This window comes from Gymnodraco acuticeps, unplaced genomic scaffold, assembly GCF_902827175.1.
Source record: "Gymnodraco acuticeps unplaced genomic scaffold, fGymAcu1.1, whole genome shotgun sequence".
Lineage (NCBI taxonomy): Eukaryota > Metazoa > Chordata > Actinopteri > Perciformes > Bathydraconidae > Gymnodraco > Gymnodraco acuticeps.
Genome location: NW_022990966.1, coordinates 4,558,332 through 4,571,986, shown reverse-complemented (window position 1 = coordinate 4,571,986; position 13,655 = coordinate 4,558,332). Strand labels below are relative to the sequence as shown.

Below are 13,655 nucleotides of genomic sequence, written 5' to 3'. Positions count from 1 at the left end.
GGGGAAAATCGGGCGTGCTGTGATTATCCCCTAAGTTCAGTCTGTACCTGTCTCACCTGCAGATCCAAGTCACTGCAGCTAAAAAGCCACTTCATGGAGCAGACAGTGTGAATAATGCCCTCGGATGTTAGATCCTCTCACATGTAGACGTCTAACTGGAGCCAGAGCGACCTCTCCTCCTCACCGAGCTAAAGTCAGATGAAACCGGGAGCTCAATCAATGTCTGCTGCAAGTGTCATCTGATGCCAGCGCCCTGCACAGGGCAGACTGGGAGCTGCTGACGGACCACCAAGGACTTATCAAAGAGCAGCAACTCTTTACAGTCACACACACTACAGTAGGTCAGTGGTTCTCAACTGGTGGGTCGCGACCCAAAAGTGGGTCGTGGACCTGTTTCAAGTGGGTCGCAGATGTGTGAGTGAAGAAAAAAAAAAAAAAAAAGTCAAACTTTTATTTTGAAGGCCTGATTTTCTAACGCTGTGCATGCAGTAGGCGTTGGACTGGAAGTACCGGAGACCATGAACGGTTTTGAAAACTTCAATAAAATATCTTTGCTGATGTTTTTCCGAGTCTTCTGGCCAATCAGAATCAACATTGTTGCCGGAAGTCCCCACGGAGAATAACTTTGCGGTAGAACTCTTCTTTATACATCCATGGGTACAACTTCAGATAAAAATGAACACATAATGAAATATGACCCCCGGTCTGATGACTGACAGGTCACAGAACAATGGGAGCTATCTACCCTTACCCACAATTTAAAGTAATTCACACAGACATCTCCTCTTTACTCTTCTCTCTGAGTGGAGCAGCAAGCTGTCAGAACAAAGTGAAAAACAAACAATGGCATAAAATATTATAAATATGTCGGGAAGCAATAGATTTATTTATTTTCTTCTCAGAGTGTACCAGAATGGGTAGTTTATATGTTAGTATTTAAAAAATCTATACAGTTCAGCTTTGATTCCATCATCTCATTAAACCTTTTTTAAAGCATACTTTAGTTCTGTGAAGGGATATAAGGGATATATGCACTGTACTTCACTTTAATTAATAATGTATGCTGAAAAGAGTATATTTTACTGCACGATTTTTTGTTGAATAGATTTGAGTGCTTCAAAATTTCAGGTTGCGATCTATTGACTAAGGAAAAAGTGGGTCCCGAGGCCTGACCACTTGAGAACCACTGCACTAGGTCATTAACTTCTTGCTTTTAAAGAGGACATGTTCATATTTGTATTTAGTGACATGTTTACATGCTTTAATGTTCAGAAAGCTGTTTATTTTACTCATACTGCCTGTGCTGCGGCACCTCTTTTCACCCTCTGTCTGAAACCAGAGCCCAGTCTGCTCTGATTGGTTAGCTGGCCGGCTCTGTTGTGATATGTCAACCACTTAGGCTAAAGAGCGGGACTTCTCTATCACGTACAATAGAGGTTTCTCAATTCTTAAATGTCCCCTCCTCGACTCCTATCCTCGATACTTAGTCCCGCCCACAGGAGATGCGAGCGGAGGACTGAGGAGAGAGGAGGGGAAGCAGCAGGCGGTTAGAGAAATGAGAACTCCTCTCCTCTGAGCGGTCATTTTAAAGAGACATCCATTAATGAGGACAGGAGGCACAGCAGCCCTCTGTCTGATGGACAGATGTGTTCATGACGACTTATATATTTACTTTGATTCATTCACAGTGCGGTATAATGAGACAATAACAGGCTACAGATGCGGGGACACACACACACATATATATTCATATAAATATATACAATTTCAGAATCAAACAAGTATGAGAGCACTCTCATAATAATAATAACGTAACACAATCAGAGACTAGATATATCCCCCCCCCCCCCCCCCCCCCCCCCTCTCTCTGGTCGCTGAAATGGGGAATTGAAATTACGGGCCAAAAGTTGTACAAGTATTAAAAGTAAGCATAGGACACCAAACCAACTGAGACCCGTCTGTCCGCCGCATCTACGCACTATACAACACACACCTACTGTACACACTGTACAACACGCACCTACACACTGTACCACACACACACCTACACACTGTACCACACACACCTACACACTGTACAACACACACACCTACAGCTCCTAAAGCATATCAGGCTACAGCCGTTGTATATTTTATTATGTGAAGCACTAAATGGTCTTAGAAAAATATCGACTCTTTGTTTGTAGATATCTACTAAACTAAAGCAAATAAAGAGAGTAGGCCTGTTATACTGAGTGATATATATTATACATACCCACTGCTCTGCTTTCTGCACGGACCTCACAGCTGTTCTCACTGTAAACATTGACGCGATGAAAGCAGTTTCTAAAATAATATCCAGGGGATGCATGCAGAGCTGTCATTGGCTCAGATAAGTCCAGCCGTGAGTAACGCCTCCACCGTTCCCGGAAATGCATCTGCGGAGGAGCCGTGGAGGAACCATCAGTGTATCCTCGGTTATAGCTCCTCCAGAGAGCCTCCTCGACGATCCTCGGTGTGCATTTAGAGAAATGAGATGTCCTTCAAAATGGCGAGCTGAAATTCATTTCCGGGTCACTACCGGAGGACCGAGGACCAAGGAGGGGAAATTTGAGTATTGAGAAACCTCTAATGTGTTGCATGTTGTCGCCAGCCAATAGAAGGGCGAGTTTTACATAGTGCTGTCATGATGTTACAGTAGTAAACAAAGGAGTCCAATGGAGGTGTTTCAGGCAGGGGGTTTTAGTCCATTGGCATGCACAAAAACCTATATAACACACAACGGAAAGGAAAAACCCTAAACAGCATAATAGAGCCGTTTTAATATATTTATATTAGATGTGACTCTTTGGCGTTTCTGTTATTGACACTGCTGCTTTAGTTGTTCTGACTGCTAAAATCGTGTTATCTGACTGTGCAGTTAAATCTGTCATCTTAATTCAGAAAACCACAGAGCCAAAATATTGGCCTCTTAAAAGTTGTTATTCCTATTAGCTCAGTGTGATGATGACCCACTCTGCACTAATTGCCTCATTTGGGGTTTGTTATTAAAAAAATTAATTGGAGCATTCATTACTTTTGATGAATGTCATGGAATGTTAGAATTAAAAGGAGGAAAATATTGCTCTTTAGATGTATGCTGAACTTTATACTGTTTCAACACTTTGCAAGTTCTCATGGGTGAGCAACTTTTTCGCTTGTGTATCACTTTAGAAGCATTTAACCATTTACCTTGCCCTTGCTTTCAACTGTTTAATACCATTACCATGGATACAAGACAAATGGGATTGACCAGATGATGTCCAATGATTTTTAGATAACACTACCACTCTGATTAATGAACCTCATTACTGTTCTAAAACGCTTTAGTATCTCTCTCGACTTTATATGTTGTTAACTAGGAAGTGTCTCTTATCATGAGAAATGTACAATGTGAAAGAATCAAATGGTTTAGGATATCTTTTCTATTTTTGAGGTCAGTATTTATCATTTGTGTTGCCTTTTGCTAACAGTCATGCACTTCAATTGTTAGCATAATTGTCGGTACTGTATCAGGGTTTGTTTTATGATTGTTATGCCCTTTTTTTAAAGGGTCAGTTAGTTTCTCAATCACAGATAATTCTGCAAGACATCTTCGATATAATTTACAAAAAAACACTAACTACATACATTTATATAGTTCCTAATTGGTTGACCTTTTAAACCTCTACTCTTATCCATATTTAATCTGTCCATATCTGAACACGACCTTCTGACCCAGCATCCCTCCACATATTGACTGCTTTTCGACAGTCAACAAGCTGTCCCCAGCCTCGGCTTACTTGTCACCATTCATTAAACCATCCCATTGTTTACCAGGCTCTTGTGGTTCGATATGAGTGGTCCTCCATGACTTCATTACTCGTCCTGAAGCCCCTCGGACTACAGGGAGGCCCCTGATGGACTTGTTACCTTCAGCAGTGAGACCTCAGATCCGGCTTATTTGTGGTCTAATACGAAGCCGCAACACTCCTTTTTCTTGACTTGAGATGAAAAACATTTGTGCACAAATATTGAAAACAAGCAATCATTGGTTCCTATTATTTGTATTTTGATATGTCCCTATTCAGAAGGATTTACAGAGAAACAGTAGAATAATTGAAAGGATAATCCCTTATTTATTTCTCCCCCTTTGTTGTGCCAATAATAAAGGTTAGCCGTCTCCCTCATTATTCCTGGTTTGTCTGCACACAGTTTGCAGAGCTGCATTTCGTATGCGTACCTTCAGATAAACCTTTAGCTGTCAATCATCATTAGTGAATACGAAAACGGGCTACAAAAACCAGAATAATGCCAGAAGAATTATCCTCATTTGATTTAGTCTAAAAATAGTGTTAACATCAGCACTTTGAAAAGTGTTTAGTTATCTGCACACTGGAATTAAAGTTCCCTGAGGAAAATGGCTCTATTGGTGACATTTTGACATAACAAAATGAAAGAGAAGTACATCATTTGTCGACGCAACATGGGAGCTTACATTCCTGAGTGTACATATGTTTTTGTTTTGTCTTGACATTGATCTTTTTTATCTGGGACCTCACCTAGAGAGGATTAGATGTGCACAAAGCTCCTGTTGCCAATTACAAGACAAAAGAAATACAAGGGAAAAACACCTCAGTAACGTTTTTCTTTAAAATCTCAGGACATCAGATATTTACAAGAGAAACATTTTTGAGAAAGTGTTGATTGGGAAAGCTGCATTCAGGACGAAAGGTGTTTGGTTAAGAAAAAGGTCTTTGACAAAGTTCGAAGCTCACAAATAGAATATTGTACTTGCAAATAGACAACGGATGTGAGTCAAAGAAACAAAGCAATTGCTCAAAAATCGAGATCTGATTTCTAAGCAGAGACAGCTGGTTCTCTAAACACACTATGATATAATTTAATAATACATTTAAAAGCACAGATTGGATATTTAGGAATATTTGTATATGTACTGAGCACCCTGCAATGTTCCCGACTGTCCAAAACGTATTATTTGAATAAAGATTTGTGTGATTTAAAATTCTGAGGAAGGCAACTCATCACTAAGCTCCAAATGTTTTTCATTAGTGGGGGATCACTGATGTCTCTACATATATATTAACTCTTCCAGCGTGAGACGTGACTCAGTTTCAAATGTAGTCACTAGTTATTTCTGGAGTTACTTAACATTGAAATAATAGGCAAGGTTATCAGACTGTCTTTCTGTCCTTAATTTCTCTATCTTACCCTTATCATTTCTAACCCAGTAAACATGGATTTTGATATTTGAGGTCTAATAACATTTGGGTTGAAAAGAGACTTCACATGTGAACAAAGTCCTATCTACACATGGGAATATAGTAACGGAAAAGTTGTCTGGACTACAGTTACAATGCAGGTGATATAGACGTCTGGTCGTTTGGTTCGTTTCTTCCTTCTAAAAACAAGTTATTGACATCTTTAAAACTTGGAATTAAAATCTACACATATTGTCTTTCCTTTATTGCTGAAAGTCAGGTGAGAAGTTGGACACTATCCTCACATCTGTTTAGTATAAATTAAACTGTTGCTCTTTAGCTTAGCTTAGCATATAGTCTTTGACAGTTGCCTGCCAATCTCACAGGGATGGCAGAACTCCAGGAGGTCACTGCTCCCAAATGGCACTGTTCTACACTTCTGCGTGTATATACATATTACAAAAATCACATATAAAGTTATAATCTGTGAGCTTTATATGTGATTATAAATGGATTTATTACCTCTAGTCTACTCTAGACAGAGACAGGCTAGCCCTTCTTTTGGCCTTTACACTGAGCTAAGCTAAGATAATAGAAGCTAGGCTAAGCGGCTGCTGTCTGTAACTTATCATGTAAAGTTATAGTCAGTAGCTTTATAAGTGCTTTTAAATTGATGAATTACCTTTGGACAGAGCCAGACTGATCCTGCTTCTGGTCTTTATGCTAAACTGAGCTAAATTAAGATGAGCTGAATTAAGTTAAGCTAAACTAAGAAAGGTAGATGCAACCTGTAACTTCTAATGTGTAGAGTATATCCAATGCTTTTAACTTTTACTGACTCAGTTATGTTGGTAACACATCATTACACAACATAGACTGCTTGAAGCTAGTTGCTGATCACTTCAACTTGCCATTTGTAAGAGGAAAGGCTGTTTTTATTTGAAGTCACACTTTGAGTCAAGTATTTGAGTGCTTCTCCTGATACTGGTCATGAATTTACACCACCTTTCCTAACATCTTGAGTGTACACCACTCATCTGTGTTTGGGGATTTATGTTGGCCCAGATATTTTTCACACATCCCCCACCTGTAGCCAATTCCACTCACTCCCAAACCCATTATCGTTTTTGCACGGCCATAAGTGGTCTATTAAGTTGACCTAATGAGAAGTGAACAATAAGATGTTGGAGAAAACACTGATATAAAACCATATTTACTAAGTGAGATTGCAGAAATTGTATTGATTTCAGCGGCTGTGACTAACGCTGTGATGCCTCTGCAGATTTTTCAGTCAATATCTATGTGGAGACAATCAGGCAGAATGTTTTACTTGCCCATAGAGTGCTTGATGCACAATTACTTCTTGGCAAAACAGATTCATACAGTAGATTTTAGGGTTGTTTGGACTGTGAAATGCCTGACTGGCTCTCTCTCTGTTAGTCTGGCAGTGTCCCGTCAGTGTGTAATGTGCTGTGATGCAGGCTGCATGCCGACTTTGCTCACTGAGCAGCAAATGGACTGGGATCAATAGCTCGTGATGGAGGGCGCTCCTCTAAAGGCCCCGGCTGGTGGATTTTTGCACTTTGTGATGCTATTTTTGGTTTGTTTTGTGTAACAGAGGTGTGTACAGGTTTTTATCTACAGAGGTTGGCAAAAAACAAGCTTTCACATGTGTCCACTACCAGTCTAACAGTGGTGTGATTATTCGTGGCATGCAAAAGCAGACAAAATTCAGGATTCATTTAGACATTGCAATTTTCAAATGTGTTCACAAGCTAGGATAAATCTCCTACTGTACATGGTCTAAGGTGCATGTAAAGGAAATAAAGAGCACATGTACTTGTGTATGTAGCACCTAAAGGGCTGCAGCTATAAATTACTAATTCATTCATTATCTATATATTTTAGTTTAGTCCATACTACAGTGGAAAAAAAACAGTCTAATTAACTGTTTAATATATGAATACAAAGACACAAAACACCTCTCATTTTAGAGACAAAGACAACTTTCTTTTGTTGTCTTGCCTTTTTGCTTGATAAGTGACCTGTGTTTCTATCTCTGCCCACAAGCTGCTGGAAGCATTGACTGCTCATCACATCCTGTCTGTCCTCAGTAAATCTGTAGCTTCATTTACTTTCCTGATTCTAAACCAAACTTGGATGTGTTGATAAAAATTACTTTGGGGATCCCTGAAAGGTGTTTTTAAATTTTTTTATTATATGTTCTGCTTTTTTGTTTAAATGGGGGCTAGCTGCTTTCCCCTTCCCTTGAAGTTAGTTCATAGCTTGGCTTAACACGTCGTTGACTTGCATTTATAAAAACACCTCAATTTACTGTTTATAAAACATCTAATGAGTTATATTTTTCTCAGTTTAGACACAGATTATATAAACTCAAGATATTTTGTGTGCTTTTGTTTCTGTAAGGAGCTCTGTGTTTCTATATCGTTGTATCTGAGTCTGTGTGATAACTACTGTATGCGAGGGTGTTTGTGTGCTGGCTGTCTCTTCATGTCGGAGTGATTGATGTTTTCTGGGTGTCTGGGCTCCAGGCACTGACACTTTCTGTCCCTCACTCTCAGTCACTCTGACCAATCATCCCACACTCTTTCACCAGAAATGCATAAAAGTAAAATACACATGACATGGACTGACATGACACTGTTCCATTATACCACATAAAATAATTCTGAGGATTTAAGCTCTAAATGTTTTTTTTTACACCAATTCAATGTTATAATGTTGCTCTGTGCATGTGTAGTTTTGTTTCATCATCCAGTGCGGTCTCAATTCAACTATTCCCCTTTATATAAAAGCAATAACAGAAGAATAGTGAAGGGAATCGAGGTGAACCATCCAATATGAAATAGAAAGAGGATTTGTAAGGCATCATAGAAAGAGATTTTCAGACAGATGTCGGATGATTTCTGACAAAATGTATCTTTTTTAAATGTATTTATTTTTATCTTTTTTTGTAAAATCTTCTCATTTGGAGAAGTTAAAAGGGCCCTATCACTACAGGGAAAGGAAACCTCAAAAAGCATAATAGGGCCTCTTTAAGATTAATATCAGACCTTCAAAAGGGTCAATCCAAGCACCAACATTTCCATAATGTATTGAAATACATATTAAACTTTCCAAGGGTGGAGAAATTGATGTATTAATAAAGAGAAGGTGGGAGGAGGAAAAATAAAACGGCAAGTGTCAACAGCAGACACCAATTAAATATGAAACAAGTGGAAATGCCAAATGTAGTGAGAAGGAACAACAAAATGCCGTGAATAACAACAGATGTAGAATACAGCTTCTGATTATGATCTTTGGAAAATATATTTAACATCAGATGGCAAAAACTATATTTACATTTCTTTTGCCGTTTATTTATGTGTGCATGTGTTAACAGCAGACACACATGAACATGAGACTAAAGTAAATGCCAAATAAGGTGAGAAGCAACAACAACAACAACAACAACAACAACTCATGTATAAGAAGAGCGTGTAGGACAATGTACATATTATTTTGCTGCTAATTTCCCCCTGACATACCTCGCCATTACATCTCGTGACTCAAATGCTGCTTGCTTTCACAGAATAAAATGACGCTGGTCCCTTTAGTCATGTGCTATTCTTAACAACAATGGTGAATTGGTTTCTGCTCAGGTAAAAAAACATCCCCCCCACAAACAGGAAGTGATGCACGTCTGCTTTTATAATAGCAGTATCCGTTTGATTTAAATATATAGTTACTGGACTTGCTGTGGCTTAAAAAAGCAAAGCAACGCATTCAAGATCAAATAGAAGTACGTCACAGACTGGCCCACTCCATGTGACGACAGGTGGTCTATACACAGGAACACTGCGCTAATGAGCGGTTAGCTGCTGTCACTGAGATGAGATCACTGCAGCGTCAAGAGGCCGAAATAGACCAACCACCCAATGAAACCAAAATATGTTATTAATATACTTTCCTTTGAGTGTCACAGTATATTTGGAGAGAAAACTTCCTGCAATGACTCTCCCCACTCTCTTGATTTGAGCCTCTATTTGACAGCTTCTGGTCCTTTCCACCCCCCAGGCTGCACCATCAACGAATAGGAATAAACTCTTGATCTGCTCCCTGTACTCATCACCCCCCCCCCCTATATAACAGCCCATCTCTCCCCGGCCACCAGAGGGGGAAGACAGGCATATTAAAATAAATAAAGCCACAGGGGACATATCAGATTTCAAATATAGTATTGCAATGACAGCTATAAACTGTAGCCTGAGTGCTTTGGATGGACCGTCTGAAGTCTTAATGTTCTATGTGGGACCAGAGAAGGGTTTTTATAGACCAAGTCCAATCAGTATACTGTGCTATTTCGTTTTTTATTTATCTGACTCAAGCAGTTCAAAATAATAAGTGTTGTTGTGCTTGGTGAACCATTTGCAGCATCATTGGGCACTTTGATCTGCTTTATATTACTTGTTGTGTATTGATCATCCATCTCCTTTCAAACAGAGCTTGAGATACAAGTGTGATTTTATTTTAAAATGTTCTTGCTCTATGCTTTGTTGTGTGGTGTTTATTGGTTGATGGGTTGGCAAAACACATTTTGTATCAGGTTCAAGCAGTTCTATAGCTCTATCTTTGTGCTTTGTAAACCATTCACCATGTTCAGCACCATTAGGCACTTTAATCAGCTTTGTATATGATTTATTTATATCAGAGCTTAAGCTATAAAACTTGATTGAGATGATTGTATTTGAGGTTTGCATTTATAACTTATAACGTTGTCTGTTGTTGTGTGGTGTTAAATGGTTAATGGGTTGGCTAAATTGTTTGTTTCTTACTTAAAAAGTCAATAATCTTGGATTGTCAGATGACTTGCAGTACAAAGGTTGTTTCAGTATAGCTGTAATAAATAATCCAAAGAACTTCTAGCTTTTTTCAATCTGTAGTAACTTTATTACTAAGAATTAAGTTCATTTGATTTGGAGCTATGTTATTTGTCTCAAGCTGCTTTACCATATCAAAGTGCTAATAGCCTGACCTGGTTTTTTCTAATGCTGCTAATTAGCTAATGAGTAGCTTTCAGTTTGCCATTGGATTGCAAACAACCCTTTTTCTACAGCTTGCCCTCTAACCCATCACACTAGGATTGGTGTCTTTTCCACGCTGTCCTTGTTAGAGAACTGGACCTCGCATCTCCAGGTGTCTTTTCATGCCATCAAAGTTCAATCTTCCTCCCTCTCACTTGGATAAAAGGACCAAATAAGAGGAAGATTCACCAAAGGGTTTGAACCCTCTACTTCAAATCCTGGCAATCACAGAAAGACTGTTTCAGCTCAACTGAGAGAGTTCATGGTTGTGTCCAACCTTGGCCGTTCTTTGGGCTGAGGTGACGTTGGCCAACCGTTAAGTTATGAAGTCGCCTAATTAGGAGTCTTTGTTTGGCGGAGGTGAGAGCTGTGTCTCTGAGCTTTCAGTTCCAGATGGGTAGAGTTGTTTGAGTCTGTCTGTTCCTGCTGACAGAGGCCCGGAAAGGTCCTAAAGGGTCCAGAAAGTCTGCTGACTTTGGATGAACTAAACTGGAACAGTGTTTATCTGCAGGCTGGCACTCACTGTGTGACTGTCCCTCTGCCTTTTCTGTTTTTGACTCTCATCCAAACATTGGAATTTCTTTGATTTCTGACTCTCACCGCTACTGTGAGATTTCACACTCGCATACAAACACGCTTTTCTTGGCTTTCAATGTCTTCCTGTGTCTCTTTCTTTAATGTCCTCCCTTTTAACATACCATGCGTACCATGCTGCGAATGGATCTGGCCCTTCCTACATCCAGGACATGGTTAAACTGTACACCCCGGCACGTGCACTCCGCTCTGCATCAACCAAACAGCTCGCTGCACCCTCGCTGCGAAGGGGACCCAAGTTCCCATCAGCAAAAACACGTGGGTTTGCTGTCCTGGCTCCAAAATGGTGGAATGAGCTCCCCATTGACATCAGGACAGCAGATAGCTTACACACCTTCCGGGGGAGACTGAAAACTCATCTCTTTCGACTCCACTTCGAGCGATAGAACTATTAACAAAGCACTTATATACTAATAAAGGACTGGCTTATCTAAAGCCAGTTGAGTAGCACTTGAAATGTTTTAGCTCTATGAAGCCTGATGTACTTATATGATTCTGTTTTCTTCAAGTTTGTATTTTGTTGGTCGAACGCACTTATTGTAAGTCGCTTTGGATAAAAGAGTCAGCTAAATGCAATGTAATGTAATATAACACAAATCCATTTATTTGTAACTCCAGAGAAACTTCCTCTGGAGGGATCTTTGGGATTTTAGCCTTTGCAGACCATTTACATGTACATGCAAATAAAAATAACACACTCCAGTGAAGCAAAAGCTTAATAGAGCACCTTAAGGCGAAGCTTACATACACTAAATGATTGAGGACTTCTAAACAAGTTTTCTTTAAAATGCATTTAAGCACAAACAAAGACATGTTTATAGTGTTATCAATCTTTTCATATTCAGAATGTGTCTGTACAACATGTTCTTCTGCACTTTCACTCTTTTTCCCCCCCCTCTTAATTTTATTCGCTCATGAACCATCATCAAATCTCACAACCTTCTCAAAGTCTTTAAACACATCCTTTTGTCTCTTTCTTGTGTCATTATTATTGGCTGCGAGGAGGCAGCCATGCGGAAAAAAGCGGGAGAACTATTTCGAGTTAGGTCTCTATGGAAACAGAGAAGCAGCCGCAGGGTTCAGAGGAGGCTGGCGGATCAGCACATGGCTTTAAGTTTGAAAAAAGTGCTTCCAGATTCCTCTATTCCTTTTGAATATCATGAATTAATTACAAATAGTGATTTTGAAATCTTTAATAAAAGAAAAAATGTGTCAGTATTTGCCGACCCCATCTCAGGCCTGCTCATCAAAACCTTGCCGTGCGCTCTTTCATTAAAGTTATTTTGTTCAAATTAGTAGTAATCTGTTAACTTTTTAAACGGTATAACTGCGCAAATATGTCATATAGCTGACACAAACAAATACATTTTTGTCGGGTTGCCATAGCAAAGGGATCGACTAAATCAATATGCAAATAAAAACACTGTATTCAATTCTGCTTAGTGATTATATAATAGAAAGTTAAACAATTTGCAGTGTAAATATAGAATCTCTTGACTTCTATGATTGGCTGCCTTAGTGTTAGAGAGTGTAAGTGGTTGTTCTTCTCCAGTATTTATGAGGGCATCAATGTGTGTGTCTTCATCCCTGTCCCATGTCTTCCTCTCCAGCTCTGCTCTATGCCACCATCTTTGGAAACGTGACCACCATCTTCCAGCAGATGTACGCCAACACCAACCGCTACCACGAGATGCTCAACAACGTCAGGGACTTCCTGAAGCTCTACCAAGTCCCCACGGGCCTCAGCGAGCGGGTCATGGACTACATCGTCTCCACCTGGTCCATGTCCAAGGGCATCGACACGGAGAAGGTGAGTCTCAGAGGTCAAAGGTCAAGGGATAGGCTGATGGAAGATTTTAGTATTGATTTGGAATCTTTGTTTGGTGGCAATGATGTTTGAGAAAAGAAACCTCCTTGTTTTATTTTTAATCTGATTGGGGGAGACTGAACATGTGATGCAAGCTTACATTCCTGAGTCTCTGCAGTTTGAACATGTCGTTAACAAACATTGCATGCCCAGCTTTATGTGATTCAATAGAGGTTTTGCAGCTTTAGACCAAGCTGTTAGCTCAGCTCTATATTTAGAATTTAAATATTCGGGAAGAGAAAGAGAAACAAAAGATTAAAAATAAACACACGTTCATGAAATATTCTACCATTCCTTGGATTTAATATTCCACTGTGATAATTCATCTTCTCAGAATCTTCTCCTGACTTCCATGGAGCTACGAACTTATCTCGAGCAGAACATCATCACCTTACCTGTAAAGTGCAAAATCCATTTAGGAGCCATGCATTACCTGCATAACAAGCAGCCTTCAAAGAGGCGAAAAAGAATCTGATCAAAGCGACCGCACATTAAAGTGCATTTTCTCCCTGCCGCTGTTAGATTAAAACAACTGCTTCTCTTCCTCTCTTTGTATCTGTCTTTTAACTTACATCAGACAGGTCTAATATTACTTGGGGACATGCAGTCATTTGTTATAAGTGGAGTAAACATGAATTATTCTAACATGAATCTGTCATGTCTGTGTGTTGCAAAGTGAAGAGGTAGTAATTTATCAAAATCAGACTTCCTGCTCTGATAGCACTCTTCTGCAACACTAAACTGTGTTTGATTTCTGGCTCTGTTTATGTTCCCTCCGTCAACTCTGGAGGAACATAAAGTATAACATTCAAGTGTATGTTTTCCTAATCTTATAGTCATGACATTTTATGGGGGGAATTTCTGTAGACAAGATTGTGTTTGCATCATTGC

At 39.5% G+C, this 13,655-nt stretch overlaps 1 pseudogene; it reads left to right on the top strand.

Moving 5' to 3' along the window:
• Window positions 1–13,655, top strand: part of LOC117558945 — a 76,969-nt pseudogene that overhangs the window by 23,798 nt on the left and 39,516 nt on the right.